Raw genomic sequence first — 16,976 nt, forward strand, 5'->3', positions numbered from 1 at the left:
TGCTGTGCGCATACGCACAGCGTCTATTCAACCCTGCTCTACAGCAGAGCAGCGATGACAGGAGCCTCCCAACTGCCCCTCCACCACCGTGGGACACCGCGGCCCGCTGGTGGGACAGCAGGACAGTCCCCCAAAAAATGACTGTCCTGCGAAAATTGGGACAGTTGGGAGGTATGACTGCAGGTGGGGCAGATGTAACATGTGCAGAGAGAGTTAGATTTGGGTGGGGTGTGTTCAAACTGAAATCTAAATTGCAGTGTAAAACTAAAGCAGCCAGTATTTACCCTGCACAGAAACAATATACCCCACCCAAATCTAAAGGCCAGTACACACGTGAGATTTTATCCAGAGATGTGCGATCTAGCACAGACCGCTCAGCACACATCTCTCCCCCCGCTCAGCACAGCGCGATGTGCTGAGCGAGGGAGGCGGACAGGGGGGCCACTCATTTCACCCAGCGGTGAAATAAGCCATGTGATAAATTGTGCCTGCATGCAGGCCAATCTAGTACCGGCGATGGCGACGCGCGGGGCTGCACATCGCTATCGCTGTGAGAAATACACTCTGAGAGATCCGTGCTCAACTTCTAACCAATCTGGTCAGATTGCTTAGAATTTAAGCACAGATCTCTCCATATGTACCCCCTTATGTTACATCTGCCCCACCTGCAGTGCACATGGTTTTGCCCATTAGCTAACAAATTTGCTGCTGCGATCAGATCTGAATTAGGCCCTTCATCTTCTGTGGAATGCGAGGAAGACTATAAAGATAATCCCAGGCAGCTCTACAGGCTAGCTAGACGGCATTGTAGCACAAGGTACATAAAGTAAAGCTTTTAGCAGTAATATGGTCACATAGGACTATACATCTTGGAGCCACTTTCCCCTCAAGATCACCTTGGAACGAATGGATCACTAACAAGTTCTGCGGCCAGCACCACCATGGAATGAACTGAGTCTTCATTTTATTCCCTTGCTGCCACCTGCGTAGTGCCGCCGAAGTTGTGGAGCCCTACACTGCAGCCAGGGGCGTAGGGAGGGTGTCACAAGTGGAGCTTGAGCTCCAGGCGCCGCTGGGGACCAAAGGCGCCGACTCCCTGTAACACAGCTGAGAGCCAGGATCTCGGGGTAGGAGGTGATGACTAGAAGAGAGGGAAGGGGTGGCCACCACACTGCCTGCATGTTCCATGTCACTGATTGCAGTGCAGAGAGTCCAGTGCAGTGCAGTGCAGTGTGTTGTTAGGGAAGTGGGGAGGTTTGGAGGCTTGTCAGAAGCTTCCTGGCTGTCAGGTACTGTATCTGCATTCAGTGATCTGGAACATGCAGGCGGAGTGGTGTCCACCCCTTCCCTTTCCTCAGTCCTTTCCTCCTACCCACAGAGGCCAAGTTTGTCAATCACATAGAAACTCCGCCCCCCAGGCTAGAGCGAGGAGCTGCTGTGCTGCTGCCCTCTTGGTGAGAATGAATGTGTGTATACTGTGTGTGTGTGTGTATACTGTGTGTTTGTGTATATGTCTGTGTGTTTGTGTATATGTGTGTGTGTGTGTGTGTGTGTGTGTGTGTGTGTGTGTCTGTGTCTGTGTGCATATGTGTTTGTGTATATATCTTTGTATACAGTATGTGTGAGTATATGTGTATATCTATGTGTGTGTGTGTGTGTGTGTGTGTGTGTGTGTGTGTGTGTGTATATGTATGTATGTGTTTATGTGTGTGTATATATGAGTGTGTATATATTAGAGATGTGCACCGTAAATTTTTCGGGTTTTGGTTTTGGATTCGGTTCCGCGGCCGTGTTTTGGATTCGGACGCGTTTTGGCAAATCCTCCCTTAAAAATTTTTGTTGGATTCAGGTGTGTTTTTCAAAAAACCCTCAAAAACAGCTTAAATCGTAGAATTTGGGGTTATTTTGATCCTATAGTATTATTAACCTCAGTAATCATAATTTCCACTCATTTCCAGTCTATTCTGAACACCTCACAATATTATTTTTAGTCCTAAAATTTGCACCGAGGTCGCTGGATGACTAAGCTAAGCGACCCAAGTGGCCGGCACAAACACCTGGCCCATCTAGGAGTGGCATTGCAGTGTCAGACAGGATGGCACTTATAAAAATTGGCCCCAAACATCACATGATGCAAAGATAAATAAATAAAAAAGAGCCCTCCCACCCACCCTTATGTTGTATAAACAGGACATGCACACTTTAACTAACCCATCATTTCAGCCACAGGGTCTGCCACACGGCTGTGGCTGAAATGACTGCTTGGTTTGGGCCCCCACCAAAAAAAGAAGCAATCAATCTCTCCTTGCTCAAACTGGCTCTACAGAGGCAAGATGTTGACCTCATCCTCATCCTCCGATTCCTCACCCCTTTCACTGTGTACATCCCCCTCCTCACAGATTATTACTTCGACCCCACTGGAATCCACCATCTCAGGTCCCTGTGTACTTTCTGGAGGCAATTGCTGGTGAATGTCTCCATAGAGGAATTGATTATAATTAATTTTGATGAACATCATCTTCTCCACATTTTGTGGAAGTAACCTCGTACGCCGATCGCTGACAAGGTGAGCGGCTGCACTAAACACCCTTTCGGAGTACACACTGGAGGGGGCGCAACTTGGGTAAAATAAAGCCAGTTTGTGCAAGGGCCTCCAAATTGCCTCTTTCCTGCCAGTATACGTACGGACTGTCTGACGTGCCTACTTGGATGCGGTCATTCTTTCAATGGTGACAGAATCATATGCAGTGACAGTGGACGACATGTCAGTAATCGTTGGCAGGTACTTCAGGCCAGACCAGATGTCAGCACTCGCTCCTGACTGCCCTGCATTACTGCCAGCGGGTGGGCTCGGAATTCTTATCCTTTTCCTTGCAGCCCCAGTTGCGGGAGAATGAAGGAGGAGCTGTTGACGTGTCACGTTCCGCTTGAGTTGACAATTTTCTCACCAGCAGGTCTTTGAACCTCTGCAGACTTGTGTCTGCCGGAAAGAGAGATACAACGTAGGCTTTAAACCTAGGATCGAGCACGATGGCCAAAATGTAGTGCTCTGATTTCAACAGATTGCCCACCCGTGAATCCTGGTTAAGCGAATTAAGGGCTCCATCCACAAGTCCCATATGCCTAGCGGAATCGCTCCGTTTTAGCTCCTCCTTCAATCTCTCCAGCTGCTTCTGCAAAAGCCTGATGAGGGGAATGACCTGACTCAGGCTGGCAGTGTCTGAACTGACTTCACGTGTGGCAAGTTCAAAGGGTTGCAGAACCTTGCACAATGTTGAAATCATTCTCCACTGCGCTTGAGTCAGGTGCATTCCCTCTTCTTTGCCTATATCGTAGGCAGATGTATAGGCTTAAATGGCCTTTTGCTGATCCTCCATCCTCTGAAGCATATAGAGGGTTGAATTCCACCTCGTTACCACCTCTTGCTTCAGCTGATGGAGGGGCAGGTTCAGGAGTGTTTGCTGGTGTTCCAGTCTTCGGCACGCGGTGGCTGAATGCCGAAAGTGGCCCGCAATTCTTCGGGCCACCGAAGGCATCTCTTGCACGCCCCTGTAATTTTTAAAAAAAAAATCTGCACCACCAAATTAATTGTATGTGCAAAACATGGGACGTGCTGGAATTTGCCCACATGTAACGCACGCACAATATTGGTGGCGCTGTCTGATGTCACAAATCCCCAGGAAAGTCCAATTGGGGTAAGCCAATCTGCGATGATGTTCCTCAGTTTCCGTAAGAGGATGTACGCTGTGTGCCTCTTATGGAAAGCGGTGATACAAAGCGTAGCCTGCCTAGGAACGAGTTGGCGTTTGCGAGATGCTGCTACTGGTGCCGCCGCTGCTTTTGTTGCTGCGGGAGGCAATATATCTACCCAGTGGGCTGTCGCAGTCATATAGTCCTGAGTCTGCCCTGCTCCACTTGTCCACATGTCCGTGGTTAAGTGGACTTTGGGTACAACTGCATTTTTTAAGGCACTGGTGACTCTCTTTTTCTGACGTCTGTGTACATTCTCGGTATCGCCTGCCTAGAGAAGTGGAACCTAGATGGGATTTGGTACCGGGGACACACTACCTCAAGAAATTCTCTAAGTCCCTGTGAATTAACGGTGGATACTGGACACACATCTAACACCAACACAGCTGCCAAGGCCTGAGTTATCCGCTTTGCAACAGGATGACTGCTGTGATATTTCATCTTCCTCGCAAAGGACTGTTGGACAGTCAATTGCTTACTGGAAGTAGTACAAGTGGTCTTCCGACTTCCCCTCTGGGATGAAGATCGACTCCCAGCATCAACAACAGCAGTGCAAGCAGCAGTAGGCGTTACACTCAAGGATCCATCGGAGGAATCCCAGTTAGGAGAGGACTCGTCAGACTTACCAGTGACATGGCCTGCAGGACTATTGGCGTTCCTGTCTAAGAAGGAAATTGACACTGAGGGAGTTGTTTGTGGTTTGCAGGAGCTTGGGTACAAGAGGAAGAAGGGATTTAGTTGTCGTCAGTGGACTGTCACCAAAAGTTTTTGAACTTGTCAATGACTTCTGATGAATGCGCTCCAGGTGACGTATAAGAGAGGATGTTCCTAGGTGGTTAACGTCCTTAACCCTACTTATTACAGCTTGACAAAGGCAACACACGGCTTGACACCTGTTGTCCGCATTTCTGTTAAAATAATTCCACACCGAAGAGGTGATTTTTTTTGTAATTTGACCAGGCATGTCAATGGCCATATTCATCCCACGGACAACAGGTGTCTCCCCGGGTGCCTGACAAACACAAACCACCTCACCATCAGAATCCTCCTTGTCAATTTCCTCCAACACCCATATCCTCATCCTGATGTACTTTAACAGTCACATCTTCAATTTGACTATCAGGAACTGGACTGTGGGTGCTCCTTCCAGCACTTGCAGGGGGCGTGCAAATGGTGGAAGGAGCCACCTCTTCCCGTCCAGTGTTGGGAAGGTCAGGCATCGCAACCGCCGACACAATTAGACTCTCCTTGGGGATTTGTGATTTAGCAGAACGCACAGTTTTTTGCTGTGCTTTTTCCAGCTTAATTCTTTTCATTTTTCTAGCGGGAGGATGAGTGCTTCCATCCTCATGTGAAGCTGAACCACTAGCCATGAACATAGGCCAGGGCCTCAGCCATTCCTTGCCACTCTGTGTCGTAAATGGTATATTGGCAAGTTTACGCTTCTCCTCAGACGCTTTTAATTTAGATTTTTGGGTCATTTTACTGAACTTTTGTTTTTTGGATTTTACATGCTCTCTACTATGACATTGGGCATCGGCCTTGGCAGACGACGTTGATGGCATTTCATCGTCTCGGCCATGACTAGTGGCAGCAGCTTCAGCACTAGGTGGAAGTGGATCTTGATCTTTCCCTATTTCACCCTCCACATTTTTGTTCTCCATTTTTTAATGTGTGGAATCATATGCCAGTAATATTATATCAATAGCAATTGGCCTACTGTACTGTACAACTATATACTGTTGGTCACCAAAATGCTGCACTGTACTACTATATATACTGCTCACAACAATGCAGCACAGATATAGATACTTGAAGTGACATGGAGCTGCAAGATACAGCAATGGCCTACTGTACTGTACAACTATATACTGTTGGTCACCAAATGCTGCACTGTACTACTATATATATATATATATATACTGCTCACAACAATGCAGCACAGATATGGATACTTGAAGTGACACAGCGGAGCTGCAAGATACAGCAATGGCCTACTGTACTGTACAACTATATACTATTGGTCACCAAAATGCTGCACTGTATTACTATATATACTGGTGGTCACCAATATGCTGCACTGTACTACTATACTGCTCACAACAATGCAGCACATATATGGATACTTGAAGTGACACCGCAGAGCTGCAAGATACAGCAATGGCCTACTGTACTGTACAACTATATACTGTTGGTCACCAAAATGCTGCACTGTACTACTATATATACTGTTGGTCACCAAAATGCTGCACTGTACTACTATATATATTGCTCACAACAATGCAGCACAGATATGGATACTTGAAGTGACACGGAGCTGCAAGATACAGCAATGGCCTACTGTACTGTACAACTATATACTGTTGGTCACCAAAATGCTGCACTGTACTACTATATATACTGCTACCAACAATGCAGCACAGATATGGATACTTGAAGTGACACGGAGCTGCAAGATACAGCAATGGCCTACTGTACTGTACAACTATATACTGTTGGTCACCAAAATGCTGCACTGTACTACTATATATACTGCTACCAACAATGCAGCACAGATATGGATACTTGAAGTGACACGGAGCTGCAAGATACAGCAATGGCCTACTGTAATGTACAACTATATACTGTTGGTCACCAAAATGCTGCACTGTACTACTATATATACTGCTCACAACAATGCAGCACAGATATGGATACTTGAAGTGACACAGAGCTGCAAGATACAGCAATTACCTACTGTACTGTACAACTATATACTGTTGGTCACCAAAATGCTGCACTGTACTACTATATATACTGCTCACAACAATGCAGCACAGATATGGATACTTGAAGTGACACAGAGCTGCAAGATACAGCAATCGCCTAATGTACTGTACAACTATATACTGGTGGTCACCAAAATGCTGCACTGTACTATATATACTGCTACCAACAATGCAGCACAGATATGGATACTTGAAGTGACACGGAGCTGCAAGATACAGCAATGGCCTACTGTACTGTACTACTATATACTGGTGTTCACCAAAATGCTGCACTGTACTCTACATATATATATATATATATATTTATTATATTTCCTGCTGTGTATATATATATATACGAGGTGCTTCATCGCGCCCTACGGACGCTCTTCACACCGTCGCAAGGGGCTACGCCCCCTTAACCCTTGCATGCCTTTCTGGGGTTTAATATTTGTATTATATGGAGTATTACCTGCATTCCTTTGTTAGTGGTTAAATATTGCACAATGAAAGGGCGTGCGATGGTGAAGGAGGCGCAGCCCCTTGCGACGGCGTGAACAGCACCTGCAGGGCACGATGTACAGAATGTAGCGGGTGCGGGGGGGACTGCGGATGGTGTCTGTAGATGCTGCGGGTGGAGGGGAGGCAGAAGTGGGGGTGGGGCCCGGATGGGGAAGGTTCGGGAGGTGCTGCGCGTGGGGGAGGGGCAGAGGAGTGGGGGATGCAGATGGGGGAGGGGTCCGGAGGCACTGCAGGTGGGGGAGGGGCAGGGGTGCCACGGGTGGGAGAGGGGCAGGTGTGGGGATGTTGTGGATGGGTGAAGGGTTCCGGAGGTGCTGTGGGATGGGTGTGCCGGGGGTTGGGTAGGGGACCGCAGGCACCATGGGTAGGGTAGGGGCAGGTACGGGTGTTGCGGCGGATGGGAAAGGAGGTCCGGAGGTGCTGCAGGTGGTGGAGGGGCAGGTGCGGGGGTGCCATTGGTGGGGGAGGGGTGGGGGAGGGGGGGACCGCTGATGGAGGAGGGTGTCTGCAGATGCTGCGGGTGGAGGGGGGCAGGTGTGGGGGGAGACGTATAAGGGGGGTGAATGGTGGAAGGGGCCTGGAGGTGCTGTGGGTGGTGAAGGGGTGGAGGAGTGGGAGCCACGGGTGGTGTAGGGGGTCTGGAGGCACAGCATGTGGGGGAGGGGTGGAGTGCCGCATGTGGTGGAGGGGAAGGTGCGGAGGTGTAGTGCATTGGGGAGAGGTCTGGAGGCGCTGCGGGTACTGTACATGCCATAAAAGGTAGTTGGAGGGTATGCAGTAACAGGGCCAGGACAGGGGTGACAGGGTCAGGACAGGGTTGACGGGGCCAGGACAGGGGTGACGGTGCCAGGACAGGGGTGACGGGGCCAGGACAGGGGTGACGGGGCCAGGACAGGGGTGACAGGGCCAGGACAGAAATGATAGGGACAGGATAGGGGTGACAGGGCCAGGGTAGGGGCGGCAGGACAGGGGTGATGGGGCCAGTATAGGGTTGACAGGGCAAGCACAGGGGTGACAGGGCCAGGATAGGGTGAATAGTGGAGACAGAGGGAGAGGGGGCATCAGGGGGTACGGATTACGGGGGGGGTTCCAGCAGCAGAGCCGGATTAAGGGGGGGGGGGGGGATACGTACCGTTGGCCCCACAGTTTTAGGGGGCCCCCCGGCTGGAGTAGCTCTGTCCCAGCTCAGAAGCTCCCCCCGTCCTGCCAGCAACAGCATTGTGCTACAGTCAGCACACGCTGCTGCATATTGGCAGGTCTGTGGTGTTGCAGGGAGGCAGCAGTCTCCCTGCTTTCTTCTCCCTGTGCGGGTGTGTAGGGGGAGCGACCACGTCCTCTGGATTTAGCCCTAGCTGAGGGGCCAAAATCCCATAAAAAAAATAAAAATAAAAATCGGAATTTGCATAAGGGGGCGTGGCCGCGCGGGCCGCGATTAGGCCACGCCCCCAACCCACAGCAGGCACAGCAATGAGATAGGGCTCCCCTGTCTCAAGTGCCCTGTGCCCCCCGGACTCATAATCAGCCCTGGGGGCATGCCAGCAGCTCACAGAGCGCTGGGCAAGCCCCCTCACTGACAAAAAAGGGGGCCCTCCCGTGAAGCCACGCCCCCTTTTCGCCGAGTGTGTTTCCCTCCTTCTGCCTGGAGAAAGCTCCTGCAGAAAGCTGGGAGGTATGCACCCCTGCCTGTGACATGCCCAATGCCCATGCTATCTGCTTCTGCTCCTAGTCTCCTGTAGATTTGGTCAGATCTCTGTGACTCATTTGAATAACTCCGCCCACTGTTGTGACTCCGCCCAGCGTTAGCAAATGAATCACAAGGTCACAGAATAGGGCTATTATATAGGAGATATATATATATATATATATATATATATAGTATATACTGGTCACACAACTATGCAGCAGATATTGAGCACTGATGATCAGGATACTGTCTAGAACTGAGTCTGACACGGAGCTGCAAGATACAGCAATGGCCTACTGTACTGTACTACTATAATTATATACTGGTGGTCCCCACAATGCAGCACACTGAACACAGATATTTGCAGCACACTGAGCACAGATATTTGCAGCACACTGAGCACAGATATTTGCAGCACACTGAGCACAGATATTTGCAGCACACTGAGCACAGATATGGAGCTTTTTAGGCAGAGAACGTAGCCACGTCCTCTCCGTTCAATCTCTAATGCACGAGTGAAAATGGCGGCGATGCGCGGCTCTTTATATGGAATACGAATCTTGCGAGAATCTGACAGCGGGATAATGACGTTCGGCCTCGTTCGGGTTAACCGAGCAAGGCGGGAAGATCCGAGGCTGCCTCGGACCCGTGTAAAATAGGTGAAGTTCGGGGGGGTTCGGATCTCGACGAACCGAACCCGCTCATCTCTAGTATATATCTGTGTATATGTGTGTTTGGGTGTAGTACGGTTTGCCGGCGGTCGGGCTGCCGGCGACCAGCATACCGGCGCCGGGAGCCTGACCGCCGGCTTACCGACAGTGTGGCGAGCGCAAATGAGCCCCTTGCGGGCTCGCTGCGCTCGCCACGCTGCGGGCACAGTGGTGCGCTACGCGCGCCACACTATTTTATTCTCCCTCCAGGGGGTCGTGGACCCCCACGAGGGAGAATAAGTGTCGGTATGCCGGCTGTTGGGATCCCGGCGCCGGTATACTGTGCGCCAGGATCCCGACAGCCGGCATACTGAAGACCACCCGTGTGTTTATGTATGTCTGTATATCTGTGTGTGTTTATGTATACCTGTGTGTATATCTGTGTGTTTATGTATGTCTGTATATATCTGTATGTATATTTGTGTTTATGTGTATATGTGTGTGTTTATGTATGCCTGTATATGTGTGTGCATATGTGAATATATCTGTGTATATGTGTGTCTGTGCTTAAATGTGTGTGAATCTATGTACTGTAAGTATGTATGTATGGTGGTGGGTGGGGGTGCCGTGACATGACCCTGCTCCAAGTGTCATGTCTCCACGCTACGCCTCTGACTGCAGCCTAATGGTTGTCAGTGCCAAATTACAAAAGACTGGTGTTTTCTATTCTCTTTTTTTATAGATACATTAGTTATAGTAATTATACAGTTAAAACTACAACATTTATAATAAGTTAAAAGCTAATTTGTAATATACAACTATAACATGCATAACACTTATAAGGTATTTAGCATAATGCTGTGGCATCCCACTCTACCTCTTCATGCTATAATGCCTTAGCTGTTATTTAAACATAAATCTCATTCGACCATTCAGAGCCAATGTAGTAAAATCTGGCGGACTTCCTGTAGGTTGGTGATGTCACAGGAAGTTTCTCAGAAGCACAGCTGGCACACTTCATGTGATGCTCTCCCAGTCCTGCAAACAAAACACGGATGCTAATCTTCTGCACCCACTTGTACGACACAGATCTTTTAGTGTATCCAAGATCTCAACCAATAGCTTTTACTTAAAGGATTTCTCCATCTGCAGATCAATTTTATTTCATAACTTGTACTGTATATGTATATTCTTGCAACTTTTACAAAGCATATTCGTTTTAATAGCTGGATTCTATGCTTTTCAGCCATGTACTTGTAACACCAGACAGAATTGTGGCAGTACGGATGGTGTAATGGTTAGCATTACCACCTCACAGCACTGAGGTCATGGGTTCAGTTCCCACCATGGCCCTAACTGTGTGGAGTTTGTATATTCTCCCTGTACTTGCGTGGGTTTCCTCCGGGTACTCCGGTTTCCTCCCAAAAATATACTGGTAGGTTAATTGGCTTCCAACAAAATTAACCCGTGTGTGTGTGTGTGTGTGTGTGTGTGTGTGTGTGTGTACATGTGGTAGGGAATATAGACTGTAAACTCCACTGGGGCAGGGACTGATGTGAATGGCCAAATAGTCTCCGTAAAGCGCTGCGGAATATGTGTGCGCTATATAAATAACTGATAATAAAATTGTATATTTTTTTTATCTGCACACTTTAAAATTGTCTCCTGACAGCATCTTTGCTTCATATTGCAGGGCAAGGAAAATCAACAATTATGACCGATGATGTAAATACATGATTTAAAAGCACGGATTATAATTAGAAACCGAGTTTTCTTTTACATAAAAATAGCAGTAAGGCATGTGGTAGCTAATAACTTACATTATTCTGAACACGGGAACAGATCAGTGGCTGCAAAATGTTTACACTTGGCATATACAATGCTATATTTATTCATACTTATAAAATGCATTAGAATTCTGGTCATTGTCGCTATCTTTTACAATGCAACTGAAGCAATACTTTTATAAAGCTACATTAATACCAGTATTTTAAGCCTTCAAAAGAAGATGTCCTAACACAAATATGTAGTTTTTGTATATATCATGAAGGACAACAATCGTATTTGGCTGTTGCCATTTTCGCAGCCTCTATCTACCTGAAATGCAGTTATCACAGTCAGATCACATCATGAATACGTGAAAATCTGATTAATTTATCAACAGGGTACACAGTCATTTAGAAATAAATGGACCGACTGCAACTTGCAGTAACCAGCAGCAGATGGCGCTGTCCGCTTGCATATTGCAGACACCATGCAATTATGTGAATCATATAAGCATAACTCCCAGGCAGAGATGGATAGATAATGCACCCTAACTATTAAAAAGGCTAAGAGGAAAAAAAACAAAAAACAATTGTGTCTTTCCTCAGTTATTAATCACACATTATTGCTTAACATTTTCAGAGCAGAAACACCCCTTTAAAACCTCACCCTTCTGTGGATGCTGAAAGGCCAAAGGAAAAAAAAAATCCAGTGTACATAGATTCTAAATATTTCAGGTTGTGTGACTTTGTGTTTGACCTTATGAGAAAATGAACTAATCCTGCAATATAATAGACTTTCATAGAGATATGGAAAATGGCTGCGTTTTATCTGTGTTGCCATAGTAACCATCAGACAGAGGGCCTAGCCGAGAAGCATGGGAGGTTATTAAATGTGTGCTGGTGTGTATTGGAAAAATACAGTTTTTTGTCATTGTGAGTCACTGCGAGTCTTTAATACGTAATATTTGGGTTATTAAAAGAAAGAAGAAGAAAAACACAACAAAAAAAACACGTTCAGTTTTCTTTACAGGGGACAGAAATCAGGCTGCAAAATAGGAAAACATGTAGAACATTTGCAGCTGAGATATTTAAAGGTTTCTTTATTTTTTACTTGTATCCATATGTATATTGTACTTATCTAGCAAGCCAGAAAATGGAAATATTGCAAAAAAAGAAAAAGAGGAGTAACACTGACCTATTATTGATCCCGGGAAACGTGTATTCCATATATACACATTGTTTGTGTTGGAGGTTCCTGTTTCCAAGCATTCGTGCAGCATTATTTTTTATTCCAGATAACAATAATAAAGTACCGAAGCCTCCGAGACAACAACGCCAGATTCGTCAAGGAAAATAAGAGTTATATTTTGGTTGCTTTCATCAGATAAATCAGAAGTTGCTGCTTTTTAATTTTGCAGTGGGGAGAATGCAATAAATAATCTGTGAAATATGCTGCAAACTAGCCACAAGTCAAGATCTTGTATCGCCATTAAATGGCGCCATTTTTATGGCCTTGTCTCATGGGCCTGCCATAGCGTTTTCAGAGAGTTTATTATTTAATAGGGTGGTTTTATAAAACACAACTTTTTTCTTTAATTAAACAGAAAAATAGGAAAGTCATTGTATTCACACTCCTTTCATCGCTGTCATGCACCACTTGATTTTTGCATTTAGAAATTTATGAGGTAGCCATGTTGTCAGTAAATACCCCCAGTGAAGACAGCGCCACCCTTCAACTCTGAAGGCAGGAAGAAGTATTACACCACTGCGAAATTGTATGCTCCTTCAATCTAAAAAAGTTTTAGCAGGTACAATTATTAATGATGAAATAAACTATTTACATAATGTACCTATTAGTTGTATTTATTTTTCCATCGCGTTAATTAATGTGTGATAAAACCAAATGAAGATTGTAAGCTTGCGAGCAGGGTCTTCCTACCTCTATGTCTGTTTTTACCCAGTTTTGTTCTATTACTGTTGTTCTAATTGTAAAGCGCAACGGAATATGTTGCGCTATATAAGAAACCGTTAATAAATAAAATATAGTTGTAAGCTTGAGAACAGGGCCCATTCACCTCTCTGTCTGTTTTTTATTGCCCAGTCCTGTTTTATTACTGCATTGTAACCAATTGTCTAGCGCAACGGAACATGTTGCCACTATATAAGAAACTGTTAATAAATGCAAGGTAGTTATAGTTATTTTGTATATAGAATGTTAAAATATAGCTATCGGGCTGAAACAACCTGTATCTCTCCAGATGTTGGATGTCGGAGTATGCTGGAACTTGTAGTTCTACAATACTAGAGATTCACAGGATTACAAACTTTATGGAAACTTGACGTGAACATCTGAGATTGTGTATCTCTTTAACAGACAGTGTAATTTTGTACGTACAGTATACAGTAGTTATATTTTACTATTCTCCTGAGTCACAGTCCCAGGACCAATGAATGACAGACACTCACCCATCTCCACGTGTGACAGTATCCTGGTGGATTTCCATAGAGCTTCATAGTGAAGAATAAGGACAATGCAGAAAAATGTTCTATTACCTACCAGTCCTGCTAGCTGTGGACAGCTGCTCTCTAAACAAAATCTCCAAAACATTGTGGTAATTGTGCAATGGTGATTCTCCAGCTGACATCAGGTTTGGCATGTCTGTCAGTCTTACCCACTGTATCCCAGATATTCAGCGTGTGGTAGGAACACACTCCATTACAGGAACTGCTGATAGATTCAAGTATTTTACATTTCATTCCAAATGAGCCTGTAATTTATTCAACATTTACAATAGGAAGAAGGTACTTGGTAATCACAGACCTAATGGTATGTGGCTAACACTTTTAAGGGGCATTACATGTATAAGGGGGTATTTGGATGTAAAATGTACTTGGTAATCATAAACAGGATAAAGGATCTGCTCTGTAAGATAATGGGTATTTAGCAAGTATTTACAGACGTTAAGGCCTCTATATATGAAGATCTGCTGCTGATGGAGGTAGCGTTCATTTAGAATAACTGTTTACAGCGATACGCACTCAGGTATCATCATTATTCATCATTACGTACATGAACGGTGACATTATTATTATCCTTTATTTATATGGCGTCACAAGGTATCCGCTGCGGCCAGTTACAGAGTACATACATAAGCAAAACAAAACAGTGACTTACAGTTCAAGAGAATATAGGACAAGTACAGGGAATATAAACATAGCTGCGTCAGCAGATGACACTGACATAAGTATCAGGGCAGCAAGAAAACTGGGGGATTTGGTGCCATCAAAGGGAGTATGGAGTAGAAGATAATTTAAGGAAGATAATGAAAACCACGAGGGAAGAGAGCCCTGCTCGTAAAAGCTTACAATCTAAAGGGCGGACGTATCTCTACGCTCTGCGGCATCTTTTTTCAGGGTTTCTGACAGCCTAACGCAGCAAGTGAAGGACAGCGTGAAATGTGCGGCAGCCACACCCACATGCATCCTATAGATGTTTAACCCGGTGGTGATCCATCAAGGCCTCTCCAGTTTTGCAGGTCCCTATTGCTGGGTTGAGATAATGCTATTTCAAGATGGCATTACCCAGTGGTGGAAATCCATGGTTTTCACCGCATGATAAATAGATATAATCCAAATAAGACAAATCTCTAATTATCCCTTTATTAATTAGCAAAAAGTGGTGCAGAGTATTTTGCAGAGGCCTTCGGTATTTAGTTATTATTTACATATTTGATGATTATCTTTTTTATATAATTGAGTATTTGACAAGGGTATGAGAGGGAAACAATGAATAACACATAGATGCCATATAAATAAAGGATAATACAGGATTATCCCTTATCCAAATTATTCTGAAAACCATAGTTTTCGGTATGCAAATTCTGTATTTTATTTTATTGATGCTGCACACGCCCACCCCTGCCTGCAGTCCCTGGGTTCAAATAATGTATTGCGCGGGTGCACATCACCCGTGATGTGAGCCGCCAGTGGGGAGCCATGATGTGAGGACGCAGCAACGGTGGGAAGCAGCCGGTGGGGAGCCATGACAACCAGAGCCTTGATAGCCTCAGCCTGTGGAAGCATCCTGTTCATTTAAGGTGAGATCTCTGTGGGATGGGGGTGCAATGGGGGCATTATGTGTATCAGGCACTATACTGGGTGGCAGTATGTGTATCAGGCACTATACTGGGGGGCATTAGGTGTATCAGGTACTATACTGGAGAGCATTATGTGTATCAGGCGCTAAACTGGGGGCATTATGTATATCAGGAGCTATACTGGGGGGCATTATGTGTATCAGGCACTATACTGGCGGGCATTATGTGTATCATGCACTATACTGGGGGTATTATGTGTATCAGGCACTATACTGGGGGCATTATGTATATCAGGTGCTATACTGGGGGCATTATGTGTATCAGGCACTATACTGGTGGGCAGTATGTATATCAGGTGCTATACTGGGGGCATTATGTGTATCAGGCACTATACTGGTGGGTATTATGTGTATCATGCACTCTACTGGGGGTATTATGTGTATCAGGCACTATACTGGGGGCATTATGTGTATCAGGTGCTATACTGGAGAGCATTATGTGTATCAGGGGCTATACTGGAGGGCATTATGTGTATCAAGTGCTATACTGGAGAGCATTATGTGTATCAGGTGCTATACTGGGGGCAATATGTGTATCAGGCGCTATACTGGGGGCATTATGCTTATCAGGCGCTATACTGGAGAGCATTATGTGTATCAGGTGCTATACTGGGTGCATTATGTGTACCAGGCGCTATACTGGAGGCATTAAGTGTATCAGGTGCTATAATAGAGGGCATTATGTGTATCAGGTGCTATACTGGGCATATCAGTAGCATTCAAATTCCGTGCGTCAGATTGTACACAAACTTTGTTTCATGTACAATTAAAATAAATATATATATATATATATATATATATATATATGTGTGTGTGTATTTTATGTGTTTAAGGTCTATATACAACATAAATGCATATTGTGTTCACAACTGGGTCCCATCCACGAGACACCTCATTGAAATATAAAAATATATTCTGAAATATGGAATAAACCGTTATCCAAAATGCTTCTGATCCCAAGCATTTTAGATAAGGGATACTCAACCTGTAATAATAATACTAATAATACTAATACAAATAGATTGATCGATCTGTACATTATGTAGATTTAATAAGTCACTGATGAGGACAAGGACCATATAAATTAACAGGTCACTATTTACCAAAGTATACAGGTCACTATTTACCAATGTGTTTTAAAATATACATAATAATTAACAGCAGCGGATATATTATTCCTTAAAATACACATGTATTCCTAGATCCACTTGTGTATGAGAGAGAGAGAGAGAGAGAGAGAGAGAGAGAGAGAGAGAGAGAGAGAGAGAGAGAGAGAGAGAGAGAGGAATCTGGCTAGTTGAATGTACAGTATATGATTATAAGTCCCCTTAATACTGTGAGGTCATTAGTACACAGAGAGCTCCCATACTCTCTGATAGTCACTGCCACTCTGTACACAAACACTATCCTAATTCACCAGCCCAGCTATCTTATCTGCTGCAATTAATACTGTGCATCCTTCAATTAGCTCAGCCAGTCCTCAGTCAGATCTCCGTGTAGGTATTAAAATCCCTAGCAGGTTATCTCGTCTGTGTGAAGACTGGATGCTTAAGGGATAAATACCCACTCCACGCACACCCCCCCGTGTCATCGGGGGCACCCTCCCTGGGATTACCCCTCTCCCCTCCATCTATGCCAATTTAATTAGGACCTAAATATTGGGGAGTTACAAGATAAAATCCCATAAACCAACAAACACAA

At 45.2% G+C, this 16,976-nt stretch overlaps 1 long non-coding RNA gene across 4 annotated transcripts in view; it reads right to left on the reverse strand.

Annotated features, from left to right (window-relative positions):
* Positions 1 to 10,175: 10,175 nt before the first annotated feature.
* Positions 10,176 to 16,976, reverse strand: part of LOC134958509 (uncharacterized) — a 728,433-nt gene continuing 721,632 nt past the window's right edge. For 2 of the 4 annotated variants that reach the window (XR_010187031.1, XR_010187036.1), the window contains one exon: positions 11,520 to 13,847. This is a non-coding gene — a long non-coding RNA (uncharacterized LOC134958509). Of the gene's footprint in view, positions 10,392 to 11,519; positions 13,848 to 16,976 lie in introns of those variants that run through there. The other 2 variants (XR_010187035.1, XR_010187037.1) reach the window with 2 other exon arrangements.

Source organism: Pseudophryne corroboree, chromosome 9, assembly GCF_028390025.1.
Source record: "Pseudophryne corroboree isolate aPseCor3 chromosome 9, aPseCor3.hap2, whole genome shotgun sequence".
Taxonomy (NCBI): Eukaryota; Metazoa; Chordata; class Amphibia; order Anura; family Myobatrachidae; genus Pseudophryne; species Pseudophryne corroboree.